At 40.4% G+C, this 27,175-nt stretch overlaps 1 protein-coding gene across 6 annotated transcripts in view; it reads right to left on the bottom strand.

The window, feature by feature from the left end:
• ARHGAP32 (Rho GTPase activating protein 32) overlaps nt 1-27,175 on the bottom strand; it is a 407,411-nt gene that overhangs the window by 334,784 nt on the left and 45,452 nt on the right. For all 6 annotated transcript variants that reach the window (XM_074976799.1, XM_074976796.1, XM_074976797.1 and 3 more), the window contains exon 2: nt 16,073-16,116. The gene's annotated coding sequence lies outside the window, so the exon portion shown is untranslated. The remainder of the gene's footprint in view (nt 1-16,072; nt 16,117-27,175) is intronic.

Below are 27,175 nucleotides of genomic sequence, written 5' to 3'. Positions count from 1 at the left end.
GTCTTCCCAGTAATACCTCACTCCTAACTTGTTCAACAGGAAAAGTTACCCAAAGCGCATCTTGGTTCTATGCTGCAGGAAATACTGCTCAGGCAACTGAAGCCCCAAAGGAATCAGAATGCTGACAAGTTCAATAATTGCTGGTTTACTGCCTATTACAATAAAGTGTTTTAAAATGTAGGCTTCCAGGAGCAATTAAACTTCCACCTCACTAAACTGCTTGAGAAGAAAGTATAAGAGATAAATAGATTCTATACTGTGCTAAATTAAGGGCAGCTGTTATGTTACAGCTTTGATCCCCCTTTCTCCTTCCCCGTAAAAGTTATGTGCATAGATGTCAAATATTAACTGTCCTCCATTTTTCATACATTTTGGTAGAAAAGATTTTTTCATTCTGACCAGAAGGACTAAAGTTGCAACACGCAATACCTAGTAGGAGAGTGCCTCTCATCAACCCAGAGAGGCCTCTCTGGCTGACTAAGGAACAGGATTTACAAGTTCCAAAGACATTACTTTTGATTGAAGATAGTGGCTATGCTACAAGCCCTCCAGGGATCAGGTGGGGAGGAAAGCATAAAACCTGGGGAATTCAAAAGAATCTCAGTGCTTCAAGAAGGGCACAGAGCTGCTCATACTGTTTTTGGTTCTCTGTGTCTTAAATATTGAGTCTGTTCTGGTCTGGATATGGTCTGAAGAAGAGGGTCTGTCCCACGAAAGCTCACCTAATAAACTATTTTGCTAGTCTTTAAAGTGCTACTTGACTGCTTTTTGTTTTGATAGTGTATAGACTAGCACGGCTTACTCTCTGTTACCATTAACAGGGATAGATATTTTAATTTTGCTACAGTCACACAAATAACTGTAAGCCACTGGAGTCACATGAAATGTGGATTCTGAGGTTTCAGTTTCAGAAGTGGGTCAACAGTCAAGGATCCTGTGATACCTGATAAATCAGGACCAGCAGATACAAGGTTTATTAGAGGATGTCTTGGTTTTTAAATAATCTATAGTTATGTGCCCTCCAGAGACTCCTGGAGAGGAGGCAAGCTGACCTTCATCATTCAAGACTATTGACTACTTACAGTCAGGTTAAGTCTACACAAGACCTTAAAGTCGACTGTAGATACACAGTTCCAGCTATGGCAATGGCATAGCTGAAATCAACTTATCTACACTCGACTTACCTGGTCGTCCTCATAGAAGCGGGTCAACAGGAGAAACTCTTTATAATATTACGGAGTACACGAATCGACCCCTAATAGTTTGATTCTGTGCACCCCTACTAAATGTGTGAAACTGAACCCTGACTGGGTCAGCCTTCTCAGAAGTGTAGACATACCCTTAGAGATTAAAAAAGGGCCTCTTCACAAAGCAACTGATAGTTAAAATTAACCCAATTTCCTTACCACTAAATAATTTGACACTGGCAAAAAATACACTTCTCATTATCCCATTACATTATTGATTGTAATGGGATTAGGCAAATGAAGTAGAAAAGAAAAAAGAAATCAGAAACAAAAATAAATTTCAGCTATAACTCTGTTAGCCAAAAACATTAGGGTCAACTTCTTACTGACACATATAGATAACAAGTAGCAGAGGGGTAGTCGTGTTAGTCTGGATCTGTAACAGCAACGAAGGGTCCTGTGGCACCTTATAGACTAACAGAAAAGTTCTGAGCATGAGCTTTCGTGAGCACAGACTCACTTCATCTGATCGATGAAGTGAGTCTGTACTCACGAAAGCTCATGCTCAAAACTTTTCTGTTAGTCTATAAGGTGCCACAGGACCCTTCGTTGCTGTTATAGATAACAGTCATTCTGTCTAGGGCTTTTAAAGTAGCCCTATTCGCATTTAAAGTAGCATAAAACATGAATAAATATTCTCAGCTCCTCTGGAAGAAAAAGAAGTATTCTCATGCCCATTTTACAGATGGGGAAACTAAAGCACAGTCCTAAGTTCAAATTCCTAGCCCAGACTTGCTCAATACACATGAAGGACTCGGTCCTGCAAAATGCTGAGTCTAAAAGGTTTGCTCCTTACATGATGGGCTCAAGCTCTGGCATAACTAGTTTGTCATAAACAAAGACTTGATCCTGCCATGAACTAAGCACCTTAAACTCCCACTGAAGTCAGGCCACTGGAACTTGGCAGGATCAGGTTTAAAATCAGCATAAACCAAGCACCAAAAAGGATGGGACACATTTACAGAATCAATGGCCACAATTTCAGTGTGAGGAGTGCAACAAAAATGGTTTAAGTTTTTCCTTTTATCTTCCTCATTGAAATTACGGTCACAGGAATGGCTTTGTGTGGTGCCAGTCTTTATTTCTCTTGCAGCTTTTGTCAGGGAAACATATCCACTGAATTGAAATGCCCAGCACAATCTGTGAAAAACAAAAGAATGCTATATACAAGGCATTTTGTAAAAGAGGCGGAAGTATGAACCCTTAAAGCTGCAGTGAACTATCTGCACTTTGCCATCATGCCAAGAAAACATTTGGAAAAATTAAACATTTATATTTTGATTCCCTCTACAAAGTTAGAGACTTACAGAAGAGTAAGAGAGTAAGAGCTATTGAATTAGATACATGGACACTGCATAGGCCCCAGTTAGAGCCGTAGGGTTTCACTGTCATGATAAAAAGATCAATCCAATGTTTAGACAATCTAAATAAGATGATATTGCTCAATTACATAACACTTCTCAAATGGCTCATACTAACTAAGCCACAAAGTAAAACCACCTGAACAGATCATGGAACATCACGCTTTAATAGAAACTGAGAAAAGACTGAAAAACCCACAAGGAGACAGTCCATATTATTTAAATTGACTACAGCTAGAATCATTTAGACACCAAATCATACAAAGAACTAGACATGCATCCAACCTTACTTCCATGAACATGCTCTATTGATTGTAATGTGATTATGCACCTGAGTAAAACTACATGTGTTAAGTATTTCCAGGTTCAATGTCTTCTTAGACGATAAAATCCTGAGGACAGGAGCTGTCACCTGTGTTAGAAAAGTATCACACACACCTACAAAAAGATATAATAGACTCGTGAAATTATAAGGGAGCTCAAGAGATCTAGTCCTGTCCCCTGTGTTTGTCTAACCTGCTCTTTAAAATCCCCAAAGGACAAGGATTCCACAGCCTCCCTAGGCAATTTATTTCACAGCTTAGCTACCATGATGGCATGCTTCTCCTAATGTCCAACCTTAAGCACACTTGCTGCGATTTATGTCCATCACTTCTTGTTCTGTCCTCAGAGGTTAAAGAGAACAATTTTTCTCTCTCCCCCTTGTAACAACCTTTTAGGCACTTCAAAAAGTTATCATGTCCTTCCTTCACAGTCTTCTCCTTTTCAGACTAAACAAACCCTTTTCTTTTTTTCAGTCTTGACTCAGAGGGCACATTTTGCAGACCTTCAATAACTTTTATTGCTCATTTATGGCTTTTCTCAAATTTGTCCACATCTTGCCTGAAATGTGGCACCCAGAACTAGACACAAAATTCCAGTTTAGGCTTAATCACTGGAATAGAGTAGACTAATTACTTCTTATGTCTTGCTTACATAATTATGAGAAGGGTGATTGCTTTTTTTTGTGTTATCGTTACAAAATTTATTTGAGTTAAGTACCTGAGCTTCACCAGGTAAATCTTCTAGTTATTAAATCTCCTAGTTTATTAAATATTTATGGACGTTATTATAAATTTTCAATACTGATTTCAATTACAACATGGAATATAAAGAATACAGTGCTCACTTTATATTGTTTTTAGTACAAATACAGTAAACTCTTTCATATTCGGCGTTCTATCATTTGGAGCTCTCAAATAATCAGCATTTTAGCCATAAGTGAATTTTAGTAACATTTTCCATAACTACAGTATCATAAAAATAAATACAGCAAATACAGTATAAGTTTACAGCGTACAACACTACTGTTGATGGTAAATAAAGTACTCTACATACATTTTTGTTTGTTTCTTAATATCTAATCCTGTCTTTCTTTAGTGTTTTGTATTGCTAGATATATCCCTCTATTCTCCAGAATATTTGAATATCCGGCAACATAATAGTCCCAGGGCTGCCAGGTATGAACGAGTTTACCGCATATGCTCTGCAAAAATGATAAACAAAAGAAGTATGAGGCGAAATGAAAAATTCAACAAGTACTAAATTGCAATCTCTTTACCATGAAAATGTAGATTTTTTGGTTACGCAACTGCACTCAAAAACCAATGTAAACCTTCAGTGCCTACTAGTCTACTCCGTCCTACTGCTTGTTCTGCTAATTGCTAAAGTAACTAAGTTTCTTTACATTGGAGGGAGGTACTGCTGCCTGATTCTGATTTACAATGTCACCTGAAATTGAGAAGTGGAACTGTTCACAAGGCATATTTTCGTCACCTGAAATTGAGAAGTGGAACTGTTCACAAGGCATATTTGTAGTTAGCGTTGCGAAGTATTTAATGCCAGATATAATAATACTGCTTCATGTTTTGGCCACCATACCAGAGGGCATGCTTCCATGCTGATGCTCTTTAAACAAATAATGTGTCAATTACATTTATGACTATTGTTCCCTGTAATGAGGGGCTTCGTGACAGCCCAGGAGAGATTCAGGTGCCAACCAGCTGATTAGCAGAGCACCCACAGCCACCCACAGCAGGCAGCATGCGTTTCTATTGGTGGTGCATGTCTTGTTGCACATAACAAAATCTATCCCACCCCGGATGAAAAAAATTACAGGGAACACTGTTTGTGACAGAGCTCCTTGAAGGATGACTATGGCTTCGTCTACATGAGCCCCCTCCTTTCAGAAGGGGCATGATAATGAGGCAGTTCACAAGATGCTAAGGAGGTGTTGACATGAATATGAAATGCTTAATTAGTATAATGTCAGCCACGCACAATTCAAAAGTGCTGCTTTTGGAACGCACGCTCGCTGCCCATGTAGACGGGCCTTTTGAAAGGACTCCCCCACCCTTGACTTCCCTAAAGGAAGAAGGGGATTTCTAAGTCGGGAGGGGGTCCTTTTGAAAGGCCCTGATCTACACAGGCGGCGTGCATTCCAAAAGTGGCACTTTTGAATTGCGCATGGTCGCCATTACACTAATTAGGGGCTGATTGTTCGTGTCAGCACCTTATTAGCATGTTCCGAACTGCCTCATTAACATGCCCCCTTCAAAAGAAGGGGGCTAGTGTGGATGTAGCTTATGTGTTTCTTGCTCTGTTTTACTGGCATTCTGCCATATATTTCATTTTATAATGATGAACCTGAACATGTTCATTTTAGAATGCTTTCACGGCAGATTTAACAAAATGCATTAATATCAATGTGACATTTCTAAAGATAGCGACAGTATGCAAGCAAGGTTTACGAATCTGAAAGGTAAGGGCCTGCTGTGCAAAGAGTAACCAATTTCAGAATTATCGCACCGTTTTGGAAAGAGAAACATCTGAGCCGGCTTTTACATTCAAATTCGGCACATCAACACATGGTTTAAATCATGATGGGAACTCTCTGAGTCACTATAGGGGCTTGTCTGCATACTTGGCTCAGTCTAATTCTTGATCTTCCCCACCACCCCTCCACTCTCTGATTTGCTCACCTTGATTATCTTTTTCTGATTTGTCCTCCTTGCTTACTGTTTTTGGTTCTCTGTGCCTTAAATATTGAGTCTGTTCTGGTCTGGCTATGGTCTGAAGAAGTGGGTCTGTCCCACGAAAGCTCACCTAATAAACCCTTTTGCTAGTCTTTAAAGTGCTACTTGACTGCTTTTTGTTTCACTTCAGATTCCTTTATGATGCTGGCTGGAGCTTTAGGAATTAAAAGGAGCTCTTCTTCCACTAAATCACCAATGTGGAACAGAACAGAATCTGGAGCATCACAAGTTTACTGAGCCTGCAAGTTGTACCATTTTAATGGGGAACAGTGGTGAAGATAGCCTTTTTTTAGAAAATATCTGCCATTCTGTATAATTTAAATTATTCCAGAGGCAAAAATATCTTCAGTAGTATTTGTCCTCTGCCTCACTCCTGCTTTTGGACATGTCTACACTAGAAAGCTTTCAGTAATATAGCTGTACCAATCCAGCTGTGCTGCTCTAAGATTGCTCATTTAGTCATTCTGTGCTGACGGTAGCCAGGTAGCTATGTTGGCAGGAGAGCTGTGCATGCAATTGCTTGCATTGGCAAAAAAGAGGTTGCTGGGGAGGGTCTGTCATTTTTTCACACCCCGAGCAACATATGTTTTGCTATTATGAGTGGTAGTGTCAACGTGACCTTGAAGTAGGAACAGCTTGTAACTGTCATCAGCTGGATGTTGAAGTGAAAAGATAAATACCAAAATAGCAAAAATAATGTTGGGTTCAATCCCATTCCCATTCAATTCAACAGGATCAAGAGTTGGCTCAGGTCTCGGGGAATGGATTGGGAAGTTCAGAACTATCTTCAGATGTATTTTTCTTTTGTAGAGCACAGAGAGAAAGTCATTCATTATTAGTCTGGTTTGAAAATGGAGTGCACCATTCTGTTAATGATTATAAGTCTGTGTTTTACTGAAGAGGAATTTTCACAACAGTCTTGAAAGAGAGGCTGCTGAACTCTCTTTTATATTCAAATTCGACACATGAACACGGGGTTTGAACTGGGATGTGAATTTTCTGGGTCATTATAGGGGCTCTTTTGCACACTTGGCTTAATCTAATTCTTGACTTCTCCCTACCCCCAGCCCCTCTACTCTCTGATTTGCTCACCTTTAATTTTTTTTCTGATTTAGTCAACCTTGATTACAGTTTTTGGTTCTCTGTGCCTTAAATATTGAGTCTGTTCTGGTATGGCTATGGTCTGAAGAAGTGGGTCTGTCCCATGAAAGCTCATCACCTAATACATTATTTTGTTAGTTTTTAAAGTGCTACTTTACTGCTTTTTTGTTTTGATAGAATATAGACTAGCACCGCTTCCTCTCTGTTACTATCCAGAATGGAGAATCACTCCAACACATGTGGGCAAATCATTCTAAATTCTTTCAATTCAGCGGCAGAATTTTAATAAGGGGCTCTTTATACACAGTGTAAACTAAATTAGAATTTTAGTTGTAATATTCTAAGAGGGTAATTTACAGTTGGTTTTTAAATACATCATTTAACATCATACAGTCCTTGAACAATGACAAATTTATTTTGTTTCCTGAAGCAAACAAAAATATCTAGGGCTACAGTGTTCTACTGAGACTACCTGAAAGTATAAAACTATGACTACTTAAATTCACACCAAAACAAGGAATCTGGAATGCCTTTTTAGACTATGTACTTTATTTTTAAACATCTCGCAAATGTGTAGAGTGCATGAAAAAATGTTTTTCAGGACAGGTTCCTCTCTCTTGCATTCCTGCCCCTTTTATTTATCTATTGTTTACAGATTATTATACCACACTCACAGTAGTAACCAAATGCCTTTCATTAGTGCACTAAGCAACAAGACCACACATCTGTCACATTATTTGTTCTCTCATATAATAACTCTCATTCCCATCAAAACCTAGCAATCTCCTGGAGGCACACTCCCAATTACAATCAGGAAAAGAATGGCCCGTCATCTGGAGGACTGAATCATGCAGCTTCATTTTATCTTTCTAATTATAAAAAGAGAAACAAGGCAGAGATTAGACCAATAAATCGCTGCCCCTTTGCTTGCAGAATTACAGGATATCAGGATTCCCTTTTAGAATACAGACTGAGGAATTTACAGTCACTATTTCTGTAACTGGTTAGACAATAAGCAATTTCAGCAAGCCCTCCAAATGTGTTTATTTCTGCCTCTCTCCACAATCAACAAGCCAGTTAAGGCTCAAATTACTTCCTCCACTATCTTCCACACCTCCAAACAGTGCAGCCAACAACCATCCCAGGCCCCTGCACCCCAGAAGGGGTGGGTCCAGAGATGGAAGGGGCAGGGCCGAGGGCGGTCAGTCCTCAGCAGAAGCCAGATCACAGCGCTAGCCTTTCCACCATGCTTCCTCATCACCGTGCACATTGGCGGAACAGCACTTCCAGGGCACTTCAAAGGGGCAGTGGTGGGAGCTCCAGGACAGGGGCCTGAGCCATCTGCCCCCTTTGCTTCCCCCGTCAACGGGCCTGACTCCAACTCTACCCTATTCCACCTCTCTTTCACTACACTACACTACATTACACACTCCTTTTTTTTAATATCTCAGACCAACTCTTCCTCTCAGGCTTTGTCTACACCAGAAGTGAGCACGCTTTTTATCTAGGGCCCCACTTTTTGTTCCTACAATTAGCAGGGGGCTCCCGTCCACCCCAGCTGTCTAATTTAATTCAAACCGATGGAAATGTCAGCTTTGTTCCTCTGGGGAAAAAAACCCTTTCGGAATGTGTAAGAATATAAGTATGTAGAATGTGAAAATTTTATTAATAGATATATAAATGTGAACAACAAGACATAAAAATAGTAAGGTGTTTCCACATTTTTTAACAAGGAGGATGAGCCTGAGACCCAGCAGCCAATTGTGCTGCACCCCACCTCATGAAATTTCATGACCCTCCCCCAGAGAGGGCCCGCCCTCCACTTTGTCCACCACTGGTCTATACTATGCAACTTTTAGTGACTCTTTAAAGGTCAGTGGCTGCTTGTTTGCAATACAGCTGACAAAACCTTCCCACCCCCGTGAGTGAGGGGCATTAGCTCTGTTTATACTACCATTTGCCCCAGCAAAGTTTTTTTGCCTTCTGATGGGGGTGTTTAAGTACCTGTGAATGACAAAAGCTTTGTAGATCAACTGCCAATGTAGACATAGTCTTACTTGAAACCACCAACCCACAGGGCTAGTTACAAGGTTAATATCCTCCACCTCACTGCTCCAGCTCTCCATAAAACTCTCCTCTCATTTTCATTAACTTCTTATCTTCCACCTAAAGCCCTCTAACTTTAGCACTCCACCCTTGTTTCATTCTATTCTCTCTGGCCCCAGCACCCACACCCATTCTGAGTGAGTGTTGCAAAAGCTCCCATGTGACTATGACTAAGTGTGTCTGCACTACAAAAAAAACAAAGTCTGATTTGTGCTTCTAGATGGCTAAAAATAGACTGAGCTCAAACATCAACATAGCTATCTAAAAATGGAATTAATCAGCAGCAAGTTTAAAACAAACAAAAGGAAATATTTCTTCAGGGAGCACATAGTCAACTCAAGGACCTCTTTGCCAGAGGATAAGGAGAAAGCCATGACCAGAACAGAGTTCCAAAAAGAACTAGATTAATTCATGGAGGATAGATCCATCAATGGCGATTAGCCCGGATGAGCATGGATAGTGCCCCTAGCCTCTGTCTGTCAGAAAGTGGGAATGAGCGACAGGGGATGTATGTAAGGTAGTCCATTATGTCCGACGATGACGTCTTGAGCTTGCACAGGCTCATCGGTTGTGGACTTGCATGTGGCTGAGGAGTCCAAGCTTTGAACAGCATGGGTGTTCACAGTGGGGGCAATGGAATTGTCCTGGCTCTGTTGGTGCGGCTGCTGCTGTTGCTTTCTTCCTCTCACAAGCATCAGTGAGGCATACGCGTCGCTGCTCTTCAAAGTTGTCATGCGCGTGTCATACAAGAGCACGCCCACCTGTTCGGTCTTTCGCATGCTGCTCTAGCTGATCTGGTTTTAAACCAGCATGAGCAATGTTGGCCTTCACACAGTCTTTATATCTCTTGTGAGGCCCACCTTGTTTCCTTTTGCCCTGGGAGAGTTCACTGTAGAGGAGTTGCTTAGGGATTCTTGACTCCTCCATTCATATGACGTGTCCTGTCCAGCAAAGCTCGGCTTTCAGAATCATGACTTTGATGCTCATGGTTCCTGCTCTGTCCAGGACTTCCAGGTTTGTAACTCTGTCCTGCCATCGAATGTGCAGTATTGACCTCAGGCTGCGTGTGTGGGAGCGCTGACAGGGGATAACTCACTTGATTATCACCTATTCTATTTACTCCCTCCGGGGCACCTGGGATTGGCCACTATGTGAAGGTGGGACCTTTGGTTAGACAGACCGACCCAGTATGGCCGTTCTTATGTTCTAAGCTGGACTCCAGGTTTTGAAATCTGGAAAAGGAAGTCACTCTAGAAAAGAGGCTCAATTTTTGGCTAAGGAACCTCTAATTTATGGTGCCTCAAGGCTACAGTCAGTCATGCTTTCTCCAACATAAACAAAGAGCCCCTAAATCTGATTTAACACACGTTTATGGGAAATACTGAAATCCCTCCACACCCAGGTCTTCACTGGTGATTTATTTCCAAGTAACCCTGGCAGGTTTGTGAACGCTTTCCCCTCAGCTAGATTTACAACTACATTCTGCGTCTGTGCCATTAAGCCTTAGTATGCAAGCACAGTGCCCTCTCCCATCTGTTACCATAGCAGCCATGAAGTAGCATAGCATGCCCGTAATAAAAGACTTTTATAGGTAGGAGAAGGAGCTGCCAAGAGCAATGACCTCAACCTCACAGCCACGGAATCCAGCAGATCAACAGCAATGAAATTCTCATTTTCAGAGACTAAATTTCAGAGACTACCATGTTAGTATCTTTATAAAATAAAGGGTCCTGTGGCACCTTATAGACTAACAGAAAAGTTTAGAGCATGAGCTTTCGTGAGTTAACTCACTTCTTCAGATGCTGGTCCTGGAAATCTGCAAGGCCAGGTATAAATAGGCCAGAGAAAGGCTGGGGATAATGAGGTTAGCTCAGTCAGGCAGGCTGAGTTGTATTGTCATCAGTAGATCTGGAGGTGTGAACTCCAAGAGAGGGGAAGCTGCTTTTGTATTTAGCCAGCCATTCACAGTCTTTGTTTAATCCTGAGCTGAGGGTATTGAATTTGCAGATGAATTGTAGCTCAGCAATTCGTTTGTTGCATGGATGGGTCCCTGAGATAGAGTGACTGTGGTGCGGTGTATAGTTGCTTGTTAGGATTTGTTTTAGGTTGGCAGGTTGTCTGTGAGCAATGATAGGTCTGCCTCCCAAGGCCTGTGAAAGTGTGGGATCATTGTCCAGGATGGGTTGTAGATCCCTGATGATGCGCTGTAGAGGTTTTAGCTGAGGACTGTAGGTGATGGTTAGTGGTGTAGGTGATGGCTCGTTGCCAGCTCTGCCCACATATACACACCAGCAACATCATTACAGGACCTAACCGGATCAGCCACACCATCGTGGGCTCATTCAGCTGCACATCTACCAATGTAATTTATGCCATCATGTGCCAGCAATGCCCCTCTGCCATATACATCGGACAAACTGGACAGTCCCTACGTAAAAGAATAAATGCACACAAATCAGACATCAGAAATGGCAATATACAAAAACCCATAGGAGAGCACGTCAATCTCCCAGGACACACAGTAGCAGATTTAAAAGTAGCTATCCTGCAGCAAAGAAATTTCAAGAACAGACTCCAAAGAGAAATTGCTGAGCTACAATTCATCTGCAAATTCAATACCCTCAGCTCAGGATTAAACAAAGACTGTGAATGGCTGGCTAAATACAAAAGCAGCTTCCCCTCTCTTGGAGTTCACACCTCCAGATCTGCTGATGACAATACAACTCAGCCTGCCTGACCGAGCTAACCTCGTTATCCCCAGCCTTGCTCTGGCCTATTTATACCTGGCCTTGCAGATTTCCAGGACCAGCATCTGAAGAAGTGAGTTAACTCACGAAAGCTCATGCTCTAAACTTTTCTGTTAGTCTATAAGGTGCCACAGGACCCTTCGTTGCTGCTACAGATCCAGACTAACACAGCTACCCCTCTGATACTTTATAAAATAAAAAAAAGCAGTTCTGTAGCATCTGAAAGACTAACAATATTTTTTATTAGGAGATGAGACTCACTTCCGGATCTGTCCCATGAAAGCTCATCCCCTAATAAATAATATTGTTAGTCTTTCAGGTGCTACAGGACTGTTTTTTGTGTTTTTTCGTTTTCAGAGAATGCATAATTTTTTTCCTTTGCATAAAAACTTCTTAAGAGTCACCAAATGCAGCTTCTTTCACACAATTCAGCTGCATCTCTGTAGGATGTTGATTATGAATTTTAGTTTTACAAAAGAAAAAAACACACTGCATATGCTTTTCAAAGCTGTAGGACTCTTCTGCAGAGTGACCTACAAGTTATACTTACAATGCTACCAGTACTTGAGAAACTCTTCTCTTCAAGCTCTACCCACCAACTTTTCCTCTCCCATATGTGGGGCGGAGGGAAGAGGACATATTTATGAACTATTTCATTCTTCTCTCCCCCACCTCAAGTGTTCAAGGTTTATAATTATTCTTTGAAATCACAATGAATAGTAACAGAGAGGTAGCTGTATTAGTCTGTACTCCAACAAAACAAAGCAGCAGAAATGTAGCACATTAAAGACTAACAAAATGATCTGATGAAGTGGGTCTGTCCCATGAAAGCTCATCACCGAATAAAACATTTTGTTAGTCATTAAAGTGCTACATTTCTGCTGCTTTATTTTCTTTAAAAGCATGTGCATTCCTGTATGAAAAATTGGAAAAACAAAAAGAACACTTTTACACATTTTCTGATTTCTGTAATATTTAATCTGAGAAGTACCAATTTTAAGTGCAGAAGGCAGTGAGTCAGTCAAATTAAAATTTCAAATTTTTCTGTAAAAAAATTCAGATACCCCAAAAAAGGGGTCAATATATGCACCTTGGGGTTTTAAAATTATACAATTCCAACTCAATAAGAATGACTGCTCATTCTCTGCTACACAATTGCAAAAAGGTCTACTACACTCAGGCGCACTGCTGCCAGAGACTGAAGACTGAAAGGCTGTATTCCAACCATATACTTCACAAAGGGAAAAAAGGAGGGAAAACAAACTAGGAAAATTTGTTCTTAAAAAGCAAGGCAAAATTTTCAAGTAGAAGTGGCCTCCGGAAGAAGAACTTCCTTCCGGAAGCGCCCCCCCGGGGCCGCACTTCTACACAGCATTTTGGAGTCCAGAATAATGGTCTTCTGGGCTCCAAATCACGTTATGTTATGCTAATGAGGCATAGGGAATTTGCATCCGTGCCTCATTAGCATCTTTCGCTCTGTGCACTAGCATGCCACTTCTGAAGGAAGTGGCCTGTGTAGAAACAGCCAAGATATTTGTCTAATCTGCACTTAAAAGTCTCAAATGATGGAGATTCCACATCTTTCTTAAGCAGTTTATTCCAGTGCTTAACCATCTCGACAGGAAATTTTTCCTAATGTCCAACCTCAATCTCCCTTGCTGCAATTTAAGCCCATTGCTTGTTGTCCTATCAGCAGAGGTTAAGGAGAATAGTTTTTTCTCCTACTCCATGTAACAAATAATCTTTTTGGTACTTCAAAGCTGTTTTCATGTCCCCTCTTAGCCTTTTCTTTTCCAGACTTAAAAAAAAAAAAAATCAGTTCTTCAATCTTCCCTCATAGGGCGTGTATTCCAGACCTTTAATAATTTTTGTTCCTCTTCTCCCAATTTTTTTTTCCAATTTGTCTACATCTTTTCTGAAATGTGCTGTCCAGAACTAGACACAATATTCAGGGGGAGGACTAATCAGCACAGAGTGGAAGAATTAATTCTCATGTCCTGCTTACAACACTCCTGCTATTACATCCCAGAATGATGTTTGCATCTTTTGCTTCACATCTACAAAGTGGAGAACATAAGAACAGCCATACTGGGTCAGACCAAAGGTCCATCCAGCCCAGTAGCCTGTCTGCTGACAGTGGCCAGTGCCAGGTGCCCCAGAGGAGGTGAACCAAAGACAATGATCAAGCGATTTGTATCCTGCCATCTTACATGTTACATGTTCTCCTGATCTAAGTTATTCACCATTTATTTCCGATTTTGAAAAAACGTATGTTTCCAAATTTGCATGCCTTCAGCAGACTACAAATAGATCAGAAATCAGCACATTATGCAGAATTTATAACTATATATGCACTAAATATTAATGTCCACATCGCATTCTTTCTGGTGAAAGCCTGAAATGATCTTTAAATCAGAGTAAAGGGCTATATTCTAACCAGAAATACACAAGACTAAAGCTCCAGCTGATGTTCACTGGTATAGCTCTACTGAAGTCCACAGAGCTATAATGATTTACAGCAGATGGGTTCTGGCCCATGAACTCTGCCCTGACAAGTTTGGTTACTACTGCAGGCTGGAAACAGAATTGTGCCTCCTCACCAAACTCAGTAACTGAATCAATACAAAACAAAAAACAGTCAAGTAGCACTTTAAAGACTAGCAAAATAGTTTATCAGGTGAGCTTTCGTGGGACAGACCCACTTCGAATCAATACAGTTTGGATTGCTGCATCTACCAAACAGAAACAGACAACTGCCTCAAAATTGCAGTTTGGTATCTGCAAGCTCTGAATCCCTAATGTTCTGATGGGGGAGCATCTGTTTCCTTCTGGTCTTCTTTCCACCCCAAGATTATTGAATACATAATCAAGAAAACAAGACAGCCCATAGCTCAGCTTACCATTTCTTCTTCAGCAATCTTATGAGTATAATACATCCCGTTCCTGCTATGCTTCTCTTTGACATGAGGACAGACATACCCATTGAGTAGTAGTAAAGGAAGAAATATGAAGATAGCCATCACCCAAGAACAGAGAAACCAGAGTGTCTGGATTGTAGATACAAAAGATGTACACAACAAATACCTGTATCATCTTCCTTCTGTACTTATACCCTGATACTACTATAGACATTACAGGCAGCCACACTGAATCACATCCATTACAAAAATGGGAATAAAAGTACACACAGCACTTGCTACATTCCTTCCAGCAAAGTATAGTGATAGTTGTTGGCAACCTCAGAGTATTCTGTATACCTCCTGCTGCTTAACTATGCTACTTTTCAACAGTATAGCTAATGACACAGTAGAGGAGAGAAATCTGAAGAAATTCTATCTTAAAGACAAGCACAGAAATCAGTGATAATGCATCACATCAAGGAAATCACTTTCATTCCACTGCCCAAGTACTGTTGGTGGTGATAGCTTCAGCTTCAATCATGATGCTATATTAAACAATTAAAAATTACATTCACGTCTCACCAGTGCTGTGGACAAAAGCCTTTTTAATAGTAACATTTTTACAAAAATCATTAAATAAGTGTTATAACATTATAGCATCTTCCATCTCAGATTCTCAAAACCTTTTGCAGAAATTAAATGAGCTTCACAACTTCACCCTCCCACCACCTTGTCTGATTTGCCGATTAAAATATTGAGGCCCACACCAGGTAAGTAAATTTTTTAAGGCCACAAAGCAAGTCATTGGCCAGGTCAGGAATATAACCCTTACTGTCTGACTTCCAGGCCAATATTTTCACCAGCAAAACCTTCCTTATTTATGAGTAAGGCTATAATTTAGTCAGAAGTATTTTTAGTAAAAGTCCTGGACAGGTCATGGACAATAAACACAAATTCATGACCCCATGACCTGTCCAAGACTAATACTAAAAATACCTGTGATTAAATCCTTGAGTGGAGGAACGCTGCCGGCCTGAAGGGGCGGCTACTAGGGTGGAGGGCATCAGAGGTCGGGGACCACTGCTGGAGATAAAGACCCACTGCTGGGGAGGAGGGGGAGGATGACAACTGGGGCCAATGGCACAAGCTGCCAGGGCTGCAAACTATAGCTGTTCCAACCAGCTGGCTAAGGACCACTCCCTAGGGCTACAGACCAGAGCTGCTTTAGCCACCCTGGGACTGCTACCAGGGTCCACTGGAAGCCTCAAAGCAGTGTTATTTGCTTCTGCATTAAAAGGTCAAAAGCAGGCAGATTTATGTGAATGATTACAATTAATAGACCAAACATATTCCTGACTATTGCTCATTGGTATTTACCAAAGTACTAACAATATGCTCACTGCTATACACACAAACAAAATACAGGGAGGCTTTCCCAAATATGTTACATTCTAACAAGCAAGACAGACAAATCACACTAGAAAAGTCAGAATGTGGAATGTATGAATGACTTGATTATTTGTTTTTGTGATTTACCTTTTTGGTGGGTGCTGCAGAAGGAAGAAATCTTATGAAGGAATCTGAAATAAGAAAGGAGGTGGGTTGGCAGGCTGAAATAGTAAGGGCATTTAATGCATAAAAGACAATGTGAAAAATGACATGAAGGGGCCAGCTTTGCACCATATCAAATCATTTATATCTGTGCAAAATGGACATGAATACACCAGCAATGGCATGAGTGAAGAAATTTTATTTGGAAACATTTAACACCAACTCTGCACAGGTGTAAAAGTATACCCAAGGTGCAAGACGTGAGAATCATGCACAGCATCCATTGAGAAAGAGACATCATTTTGTAACATGTACAGTTCACAAACATATGGAAAACCGGGATACATGAGTCTCCTGCAACTTAACAAAAGCCAATATTCTTTTCTGAATGCTCTTAAAATTTGAAGCTGTGTTGGCCAACTGAGCAGCAGCAAAACAAAGTGAGTCTACGTTAAGATGAACAAGTTCTTCTGAAACCTCTTACATATATGGCATATAGATAACAGTGTGTTAAGCAGGATGCATTTTATCCCCTTCTGTTTGTTACCAGAATCACAGGGGGAACCCAGGAAATATTTTCATTTGCCAAACCCAATGAAACTTCGGAAATGCACAGAGAAATAAAATCAAACCAGATGCTCACTCTGATGTAAAATCCATTTGCTCCGCTCAGGAAAAAAAGGAGAACCCTCCACAATACCCCATTTCCCTGATCCCTGCCCTTTTCAACTCCCACCAACTCCACTCTTCTCACGTGAATGGAACTTCAGTAATTTCAGCCAGCTAGACTCTTACCTGCGCTTCCATTCATCCCTGGAGGGCCACGGAGCTTGCCAAAGCTGTCTTCTGAGCATTAGTTGTATCAAGAGCAACACAATCCAGAGACTGAAGGTGCTGCCTTCACAGCACTCCCAGCCCTGGGATGAAACAAAGGCTGGGACCTTTGTAACTCAGCATGTTACCCTGTTGCTGAACCACAACTACCAGTATAACCAAGGCAAGGAGAAAAGTGTAACCACTGAAGATAATCCATTACAATACACTTCTATTGGATACTTAGTTCTCTTTGCTCTGATGCTCCCCACCATTTCCACCAGTGAAGGAGTACAGATGTGGTTACAACTGCAGTGCGGGTCACAGAAGGGAGAAAACATTAATTCCTCCTATTGCACCCCATATCAATTAGTTGCATCTGACGAAATGGGTCTTTGCCCACAAAAGCTTAAGTTCCAACAAATCTGTTAGTCTATAAGGTGCCCCAGGACTCCTTGTTGTAGTTCCACCTATGAGTCCCTATGTACCTTTGAGCTGTATGTAAAACCTAAATCCTCCTTGCTGCAGTGGACCCATTATTAGAATATAGGCCTCTGTGTTAGGCTGAGATGGAATTTTGGGTTTTATTTATGATACTCTTTATCCTTAATTACTTATATGTGTGAACAAAGAACAAAGACTATGGCTATGTCTACACTTGCCCCGAACTTCAAAGGGGGCATGGTAGTCAGGCTGATGGGAGATTACTAATGAGGTGCTGCAATGAATATGCAGCACTTCATTAGGCTAATTTTCCCCCACAACAACTCTGAAGTGCCAGCATACCGTGTAGCTGCAGGCACTTGGAACTTTGACACTTGAAGTTCCCGGGGCTCAGAATTAACCTAATGAAGTGCTGCATATTCAACGCAGCACTTCATTAGTAATCTCCCATCAGCCCGATTACCACACCCCCTTCGAAGTTCAGGGCAAGTGTCAACATAGTCTATGCGTTGCTTCTACCCAGTCAGATGGGTTGTTAATATAATCAGAAAAGATATGGGACAGAGCTGAACTGTTGCAGAGTATGATGGAAGTGTAATATGTGAATGTCCTCCTGAAGGACCATACTGCCTCCACGCCTCTCTCAAGATAAAGTCAAGCAACCATTTGGGAGGTGCGATGGGGGAAGATAAAAGAAAAACTAAACACCAAAGAAATGCCTGAAAACTAAACTAAAAGCAGATCATGTGCCACATTTTATTTCCAAGTACCCTGCTTGGACAACTTCTCTGCTTCTGAGCCTACAGACACAATAATGTGGAAGATCGACCTGCCCATGGTTGACCTTCCAGGGTTTTGTTTAGATGCACGAAACGACACTTTCCAAAGTCAAAGTCAACCCTGGAACTCTTTGCAGAGATGAGGAATAAGGAAAGTTGATAAGAGAAACGGTTCCATCAACCTTCCTCCAGGTAGACAGACATCAGAGTCAACTGCTGATAAACTGATTTTAGCTATGCAATTGGCGTAACTAAAATTGCACAATGGCAGTTGACTTCTATGTCTAGTGTAGACATAGACTAACAGAGATTATTCATGTGGTTTCAGTTACAGTAAACGTCAGTGCACTGAACTAGATTAAAATATTAATTGCCAATGGAACACAAAACATTGTCACTTTGATGTAACATTCAAAGCATTCATCAGCAGAAAACTATGAAGTCTATATTCAAATCTAATAACTAACATGATTCAGCACAGCAGAAAAAACTTCAGCAGATACTGAGAACTCAAATAAATTCAACCGATATTTTAAATATATTAGCTCTTTAATCTTAGCATTCAGTCATCAAAATATCAAGGTCATCGCCTGAAACTGTTTGATGCTAAAAGAAGTGAATAGATTTTATTTTGCTAAATTATTCATTGGCCATTATTAATGGCTTTTAAAATACTGGGCTCTGTACCTGGTGACTGGCAATTATCACTCAATTTACAGTATCATTAAATTCCAATTCTTCAGTGAGAGAAAAGTATACTTCATTTCCACTGGACACATTTTATCTTTATAAAATAAAAAAAAAAAAAAAAAAAAAGACAGACTTCAACCTTTTCATGTGCAAAAGTTTAGAGAATGATCCTTTGGTCTTTCACGTTAATTGTTTTTGAGACTTAGTAGTTACCAAGCAAAATATGGCACTAATTCATAAACTTACTTTCCCCAAAGCTTTGAAGCAAAATATTTTTCATGTCAAGGGCCATGTCGACACTAGCCAAAAACTTCAAAATGGCCATGCAAATGGCCATTTCGAAGTTTACTAATGAGGCACCGAAATACATATTCAGTGCCTCATTAGCATGCAGGCAGCTTAGGCACTTCGAAATTGATGCAGCTCACCGCCGCGCGGCTTGTCCAGACGGGGCTCCTTCTCGAAAGGGGACTTCGAAGTAGCCGGGGTCCTTTTGAAAAGGAGCCCCATCTGGACGAGGCGCGCAGCAGCGAGCTGCGTCAATTTCGAAGTGCCGCAGCCGCCCGCATGCTAATGAGGTGCTGAATATGTATTTCAGCGCTTCGTTAGTAAACTTTGAAATGGCCATTTGCATGGCCATTTCAAAGTTTTTGGCTAGTGTAGACGTAGCCAAGGACTCCTTGAACCAAAAGATTTCTATTCTAGAAAAAGCCAAGGGGAAGGAACATGAGAGATGAAATGTCAACAATTTTGCTCTAAGGAGCAATTTTCTGAACATTATTTTGTATCTAAAAGAACTGATTTTAATTAAATAGCAATGTTTCAGTGAAGAAAATCAACTTCTGGATAATATTTGGCAGATAAGACACAAATGACGCTACTCAAACAAAATAAATGTGAATCTAGAAGGAGGTAGGGATGAGATTGTTGGTCTGAAAATGTATTTTTTCAAGTGGAATTTCTTTTATTTTATTTGTACTTTATTTGTGGCAACTCCTGTCTACTCTTACAATAGTCATCACTGTTTATATTAGCCATATAGCTAATCAGAAGTAGATTAAGTCCAAAAAGTGTAGTCACTTCAACAATAACTCCTATTTGATTTCACCTAAGGAATATAAATTACAATATATCTCTACTTCATCATATTTTAGAAGGGTAACCATGTTAGCCTGTGTTTGCAAAAATGAGGAGTCCTGTGGCACCTTAAAGGCTAACGTACGAAAAAATGTATGTTACAAAATTTCAAGAGTCTTGTAAAATATTGTACCAGTGTTCCACTTTTACAACAATTAAGGGCTACAATGCTTTTATTTAAGAAGCATGTTGTATCATCTGTCCCTACAGGGTGCCTGCAGTGCCCTGTATCTGGTACTGTTCAAAATTTTAATTGGATAAAAGAGCAGAGTGTGTGATTATAACACTTGTGGATGACACAAACCTCACAAGGATGCAAGCATTTTGGAGGACAGGATTAGAAATAGGCAAGTGCAAAGTATGAAACTGAAATAACTGGCAAGTACTGCAGAGAAGGGTCTGAGAATTGTAGGGGATCAAAAACTGACATAGCAACAATACAATGAACTTGTAAAAACAGCTAATGTCATTTTGAGGTATATGAACAGGAGTGTCACTAGCAAAACATGGGATGTAATTAATTCATTCTATTTGGCACCAATGTGACCTCCTCTGGAGTACCGCAGCAGTTTTGGTTGCCACACTTTAGGAAGAATTTGGACATACTGGAAATAGTCCAGAGTAACAAAAATTATAAAAGGATTAAGATCCCTGACCCACAAGGAAAGGATAAAACAACTGTACAGGCATAGTACTGAGTAAGGAAGAACTGGGGGAGGCCTGCTAATGGTCATATATGTTAAATGCTGTTATTAGCTATCACCTGTGCTCCATGTCCACTGCGAATAGGCCAACATATAATGGGCTTAATCTGCAGCAAAAAAGTTTTAGTTGGTATCAGGAAAAATGACCCGTACAGTGAGGCTATGGCTACAGTAGGCAAAATAAGTCAACCACAGATACGCAATTCTAGCTACGGCAGTTGCACAGCTAGAATCAACGGATTTATGCTGAGCTAACTTCGCCATCTTACTGCAAAAGGTTGACAGGAGAATTTCTCCCATAGACAACACCCTCCCCACTTACTCCTCATGTCTCTCAAGGAGGACAGGGGTGACGGGGTCACCTGAAACCTCTGAGAGATCGATTTCATGGGTCCATACTGGACAGGTGAAATCAAACCCCAGAAGAGTGACACTGAGCGGGTCGATGTTTGGGTAGTGTAGATGTAGCCTTAAAAAGTTAAACATTAGAACAGGTTATTCAAGGGAGGTTCTGGAATACCATCATTAGAGGTATTCAAGAACAGGGCAGACAATTACCCACCAGGAATGGTGATACTTGATCCTGTCTCAGCAAAAGAAAGAAAATGAGGCACACTAGATAACCCCTCAAGGGCCTTTCCAACCTTACATTTCTGTTATTCCATAATTTTATTTACAGTCCAGACTATGTTCCTCTTGGGCAAGTGTGATCAGATCCATGGTTTTCCAGCTTCCCCACAACAGCATTGATATTTTACAGCACTTTGCCATTATTTTAAAAGATGCTTGACTTGGCTGGAATGCTTTATTAATGCTGTTTCTGTACCTCAGCCTAATTAGATAAAGCCTTTCAAAAGACCAGCACTTACCAGGATGATTAGATTAGGCCGTCAATAGTGACAATGCCTCCATATCTTTTGAAGCTCTTAAGGGCAGAAAGCATGCCACAGAGATCATAAAAATGTACAGCTCAGGTTCTCCATTTCAGCTAATGCACAGAACTATTTTATTTCTAAATCTCTAGGCCCTATTTCCCAAGATACGCTTGGTGTGATCGTTTGTATATTTGGATGCATTAACAATTAAATCAAAAGCAGAGAAGTGCTTGAGTACATAGCTCTTAGTTTTTTTGGCTTTTCTTTCAAACCAACATTTATGCCGGTACTAAAGACAACAGCAGAAAAAAGCAATTGTAAGCAGTAAATCACAAAGGGAAACTTACTTTTAATCCTAACATACATATATTTGCAGCTGGAGAAAGCATGTGATCAAAATCTTAAACTCTTTTCACCACCTCAAAAGTGAAGCCATTTCACTTTCACTGGCAGAAGGCAAGAGCAAGCCAAAGGGGAAGGGAAATAGTTTGTTACAAAGAGTTTCACCTTCTTTTCTGAAATCAATTTGCAATACACTGAAATCAACAGAAATTTAGCTATCAACTTTAATGGGAACAGGATTGGACCTTAGTGTAATAACAACCTGAAAGATTCCCAGGTGAACATGTATTTTTTTTCCTCTAATGCTAAAGACAGTTATTTTTGTAATGAAGGTAACTATAAACTTTGGTTTTAGTTAACATATCTCACAAAGCTGCAAGATCATTACCAAAATATCTTACTATATCACCATCGACAGCTGCTGAAATATTTTATGGAAAACAATGGGCAATCATCCAAAAGAGGGGCAGGATCTTCAGTAGATATAAATAGTAGCAGCTCTATTGACTGCAATGCAGCGGTGAGCATTTACAGCAGCTGAGGATCTGCTCCAGGACAGAAGTGGTTCCACCTTAGTCAGTCCCAGCATTTAGCACTAGAACTTTTAAAGAGATTGTAGATGGAAATTATGAATGATCAAAAAATGTTCAATGTCACTAACTATTACAAGCTAAATCCTACTCACCTTTCCTTCTGAGAAGAATCCTATTGACTTCAATGAATCAAAACCATCACAATTTGGCCCTAAAAGCACAATATTCTAGCTCAATTATCTGTTTCCATTTCTGCTTGCCAAAGGCATGAGCCTATTCAAAACATCATTACACACCATGTATGCCTGTTCAGGAAGGAATTCACAGACACAAGTACGCTTTTTTGCAATTCAATAAACCCCTTTTTCCCACGCTCAAGTGGTGACCTCTTCTTAAATACACTACCCTCTGAAGAGAAGATGCAGCCAAAACCCAGGGATTTTCAACTCAGATAATCTACATTTAAAGGGACAGAATCAAACTCTATAGGCCTCAAAAATCTGCCCTTAATCATATTCAAAATTCTTCCATACTTCCTTAGACAGTAGTGTAATTTAAAAATAAAGACTGACTGTCTAACAATGCCTATAGCCACCATAACAAAATTTCAGTATCTATACTTGTAGCCTGTTTGTACAGACAGTAGAACACAAACACACTTGGGATTTGTGCCACATGCCTGTGCAATATGTGCTAAGTGAATTCTTCCAGCAACATCCCTTGACCTATTCATCACCTTCAACATCAGCATCTCCAGCAAACTCTCGAGATGTAAGGATTAGGAAGAGAGATTTATCTATATAGGAAGAGATGTTCTGAGGCAGGGGAAAAGATGTCTGAGGGCACAGATGGTGAACACTATTCTATACTGTGACTTTGTGACAGCACCCAGGGGCAAAAAGAAATCTTGACAGCATAAATAAAGGACAGGCATAGACAAGGAGAAACTTTGACTGATACTACAAGAAAGGAAGAAGCAAGGCCTTTCCTGTCTGACTGGGTCTACATGTTCCCCTTCCTTTCAAAAAAAGAGTGTGTTAATAAGTAGGTTCGAAAGATGCTAATGAGGCACTGCAATGAATGTGCACTGCTTCATTAGAATAATGGCTGCCGCAGCAATTCAAAAGTGCAGCTTTTCGAATTGCACACCACCCGTGGAGACGGGACCTTCCGAAAGGACCCCCCCCACAGTTTTCTAAAGCCCTTCTTCTGATCACCAGTTAGGAAGAAGGGCTTTCGAAAACTGGAGGGGTCCTTTCGGAAGGTCCCATCTCCACAGGTGGCGCGCAATTTGAAAAGCAGCACTTTTGAATCCCCGCGGCCGCCATTATGCGAATGAGGCACTGCATGTGAAGGGGCACGTGTAGACACAGGGTCTGTGTACTGAGGCTGCCAGGACAGATCAAATCAACAGAAGCACCTAAAGAAAGAAATTCTGGTCTTGTTTTATACTTAGTTCTTTATATTAACAATATAAGTTGTCTGGCTGTGAAAATTTATTTCCCTCTATCCACACCATATTATACCTTTGTTTTTTTAAATTGACTGTTTATCTCAATAGAAAAGCACTTTGATATTTAGTTGCTTAGCTTATGGTTAAGTACTCTGGATATGGATAAAGAGGAAGTTCAAGACTCAGATATTCCATTTTAAATGAAAAAATATCTGATTATGTTATGATTTAAGCATGGAGAAAAGTCCAATTTATTCCTATCTACATATTATAGCATAGAAATCCAAGGAGACTGCTTAGATAGCCCCAAAGAAGCCAGGGAATCCTACACCAATTCTTTATTGCTCCACTTCAGCAAAGTACTTATGCATGTGCTTAAATTAAAGCACATCAGTAATCCCATTACCTTCTGTGGGACTAATGGTGCCTAAAGTTAAGCACAGTCTTAAAAAGAAGTGGACTGAATCAGTGCTTTGATGACACCACTAAACAGTGTTCATGAAAGCTGAACAGCAGCTAGAATTCTTGGTTTTCATTACATCTTCAGACACAAAGTCTGGTTAAATATATTTGGATCCCAGTTCTACGCCCTTAAAACACCCATTTGCCCTGGGCTCACAGAGGCCCATTCCAATACACCCACTTTTTCAATTTTCAAACAAGCACCTTCTTCCTCTCCTTCTTGGCTGTCTCCCATAAGCACCCACAAAGCTACCTCATTATTCTGCTCTGACTGTCTCATTGACCACGATTCCTTCAAAACAACTAACAAGAAGAAGTTACTCACCTTGTGCAGAAACAATAGTTCGTTGAGATGTGTCCCCCTCACAGATGTTCCAGTCTCAGTGTCGGTGCATCCTCGTGCCAGCGGTCAGAGATTTTTCTATAGCTGTGGTTTCTGGTGTGCAACAGAGCCTCCTCATGTTATCTGGCACAGCGCAGTCCCTCCCTTCCTTCTCTACCCTAGCAGCTGAAGCAGGATGCTCCAAAGCAAGGAAAGGAGAGGAGGGAAGTAGAGCACCCATGTGGGGGGACACATCTCAAAACTACCAAGAATCACATGCCATACATTCATCAAGAACTCCAGTAGTTTGAAAACACTGATTTTAAAAATTACATATTAATATGTGAGTAACATAGTGCCCCTCACAGAACAGATGAGACAAGAGTCAGCAGGAATGAATATTCTTCACTGAGACTGCTGGATATAGACCAAACTTCAACCCTCTGGTTCCTTATATTTTAGCCTGGACAATAAAGTCTTGTAAAGGACTACTCACTAACTATAAGCATTCTTTGATAAAACTTCCCATTAGGAGCAGCTACTGAGTTACAGTATCAGATTTATAAGCAATGCTCTCATTTTTTTCTTTCCTTTTCTGAAACGCTGTTGATTTAAGTATTACTGTTCTCCCATAAAGCTGTTTTTCAAACTCAATACGCAAATTATACCAAAGTGCAGGTTTAAACTGTTCACAACAAACGTTAATGGAAATTGAGGAAAATACACTGGCCTGTCATCAGAAGTATGTTTATCACAAACAGCTTTACAATGAGACTGCACAGGGTTAGAAGAGGCTATTTGGATCTTAAATCCCATCACAGTCATGAAAAAATTCATTCAGCCACAGCACCAAACAATCCTTTATCATTTAAAGGTGATTTAAAGTCTGAATCAATCTTTTTTGCCATGTAACAGAGTCCTGTCGTCATCCTGCTTTTTACTGATATTTAGTTATATGAGAAACTTTTAAGAATGAATCAGTCAATGGTTGAACACAGACCGCTACAGAACATTCCTGACCTCACCTTTTAAAAGGCAAGGCCCTATGTCTAGTTAAGGAAGTAGTATATAAATTTAAACCCCAGGGCCGCCTGTCCCCACCCACAAAAAAAAAGTCCATCTTATCTAACCTTCATCCACCCTCAAGCTAATCTGAAACCATGTAAACCAAGCACACAATGGAATCTTATTTTCTTAGAACTTCCAAAGTATATTCACCATCAAAGGACAATCTTATCATTCCAGGGTCAACATTAGTATCAGTAGGTAATGCACAAATGCAGTGCATTAATTTATCATAAAGACTTCACTTTGACGCTTTTATTTTTCACCCTATCATTTCGTGTTCTGCCATAATCACTCTGCTAGAGGCCAGGCAACATGCCACTACATGAAACCTCCCTTTTCAAATAGGTTAAGCACATATGAAAACACTGGCCCCATCAATGCCAGGGTCATTTTGAAGAAACATTCCATGTAGTTATAAAGGAAGCTATACAAGAAGTTGCTTTCCAAATACGTTAATTGCAGCCAAGCATTTGCAAGCTAACTCATCGTAGTATGCTCTCAGCACCCTCATCAGGCCCCTTTAAAATTCCTTCAGTTAGATGCTCAAAATTACTCAATTCTGAAAAATCCTAATATTTGATTATTTCCATTTTTTTCCAAGCCTTGAGGAAAACAGATGACCTTCCATTCTGATCTTCATTGTGGAAACTGGCAAACCATCACAGCTACTACTTTTGCTGTCCCACACTTTGATCCTGGGAAATCTAATGCTTGTTAAAGTGCTGGGGACCATCAACTCTCCTCTCAATTCAAGGAGAGATACAGGTGTGTGGCACTTTAGGAAGACTTTTATCCAAAAACTGAAACCATGCCCACCCAAATGAATGGAAATAATCCCAGTTTCACTGGTCATTTCCTAGAGGAGTAACAGTAGCTCCCACCAATAGGGCTGAATCCCAAGCTCCACCACAAAAGGCAGAAGCCGAAGCTCCTACCAACAGGTTACAACAACTCAGATGCCATATTTAAAATAAAAATAGGAATACAAAGAAGATTAGAGAGGAAGGATGCTCCAGTGGCTAAGGCAGTATCTTAAGATTCAAGAAATTTCAGTTCAATTCTCTATTTTGAAATAAGTACCTATTTATATAACCCTGAGCCAGTCACAGTCTCCTTGCAGATCAGGAGCTCACTGGGATAAATATATTATCCTACATACATACATTGCATGAAATATTTAAGTATTATTATAATATGTTAGTTTCTTCGTTGAAGCTGCCTGTTGAAACAAGTCTATGGATTAGCCCACAACAGCTGTTCTCAAACTGTGGGTCAAGACCCAAAATGGATCACTACCCCCTTTTAATGGGGTCACCAGGGTAGCTTAGACTTGATGTGGCCCAGGGCACCAGTCAGGTCCTGAGGGTGCCAGCCTAGAAAGCGCCAACCTCTACTAAAATCTTCATGAATGAATGCCTATAAAGGGTTAAAGCTAGAGACAAGCAAGCAGCCAGGTTAGCCAGTGA

The sequence above is a fragment of the Carettochelys insculpta genome, chromosome 25 (assembly GCF_033958435.1).
Source record: "Carettochelys insculpta isolate YL-2023 chromosome 25, ASM3395843v1, whole genome shotgun sequence".
Lineage (NCBI taxonomy): Eukaryota > Metazoa > Chordata > Testudines > Carettochelyidae > Carettochelys > Carettochelys insculpta.
This window is presented reverse-complemented; position numbering and strand designations above follow the sequence as displayed.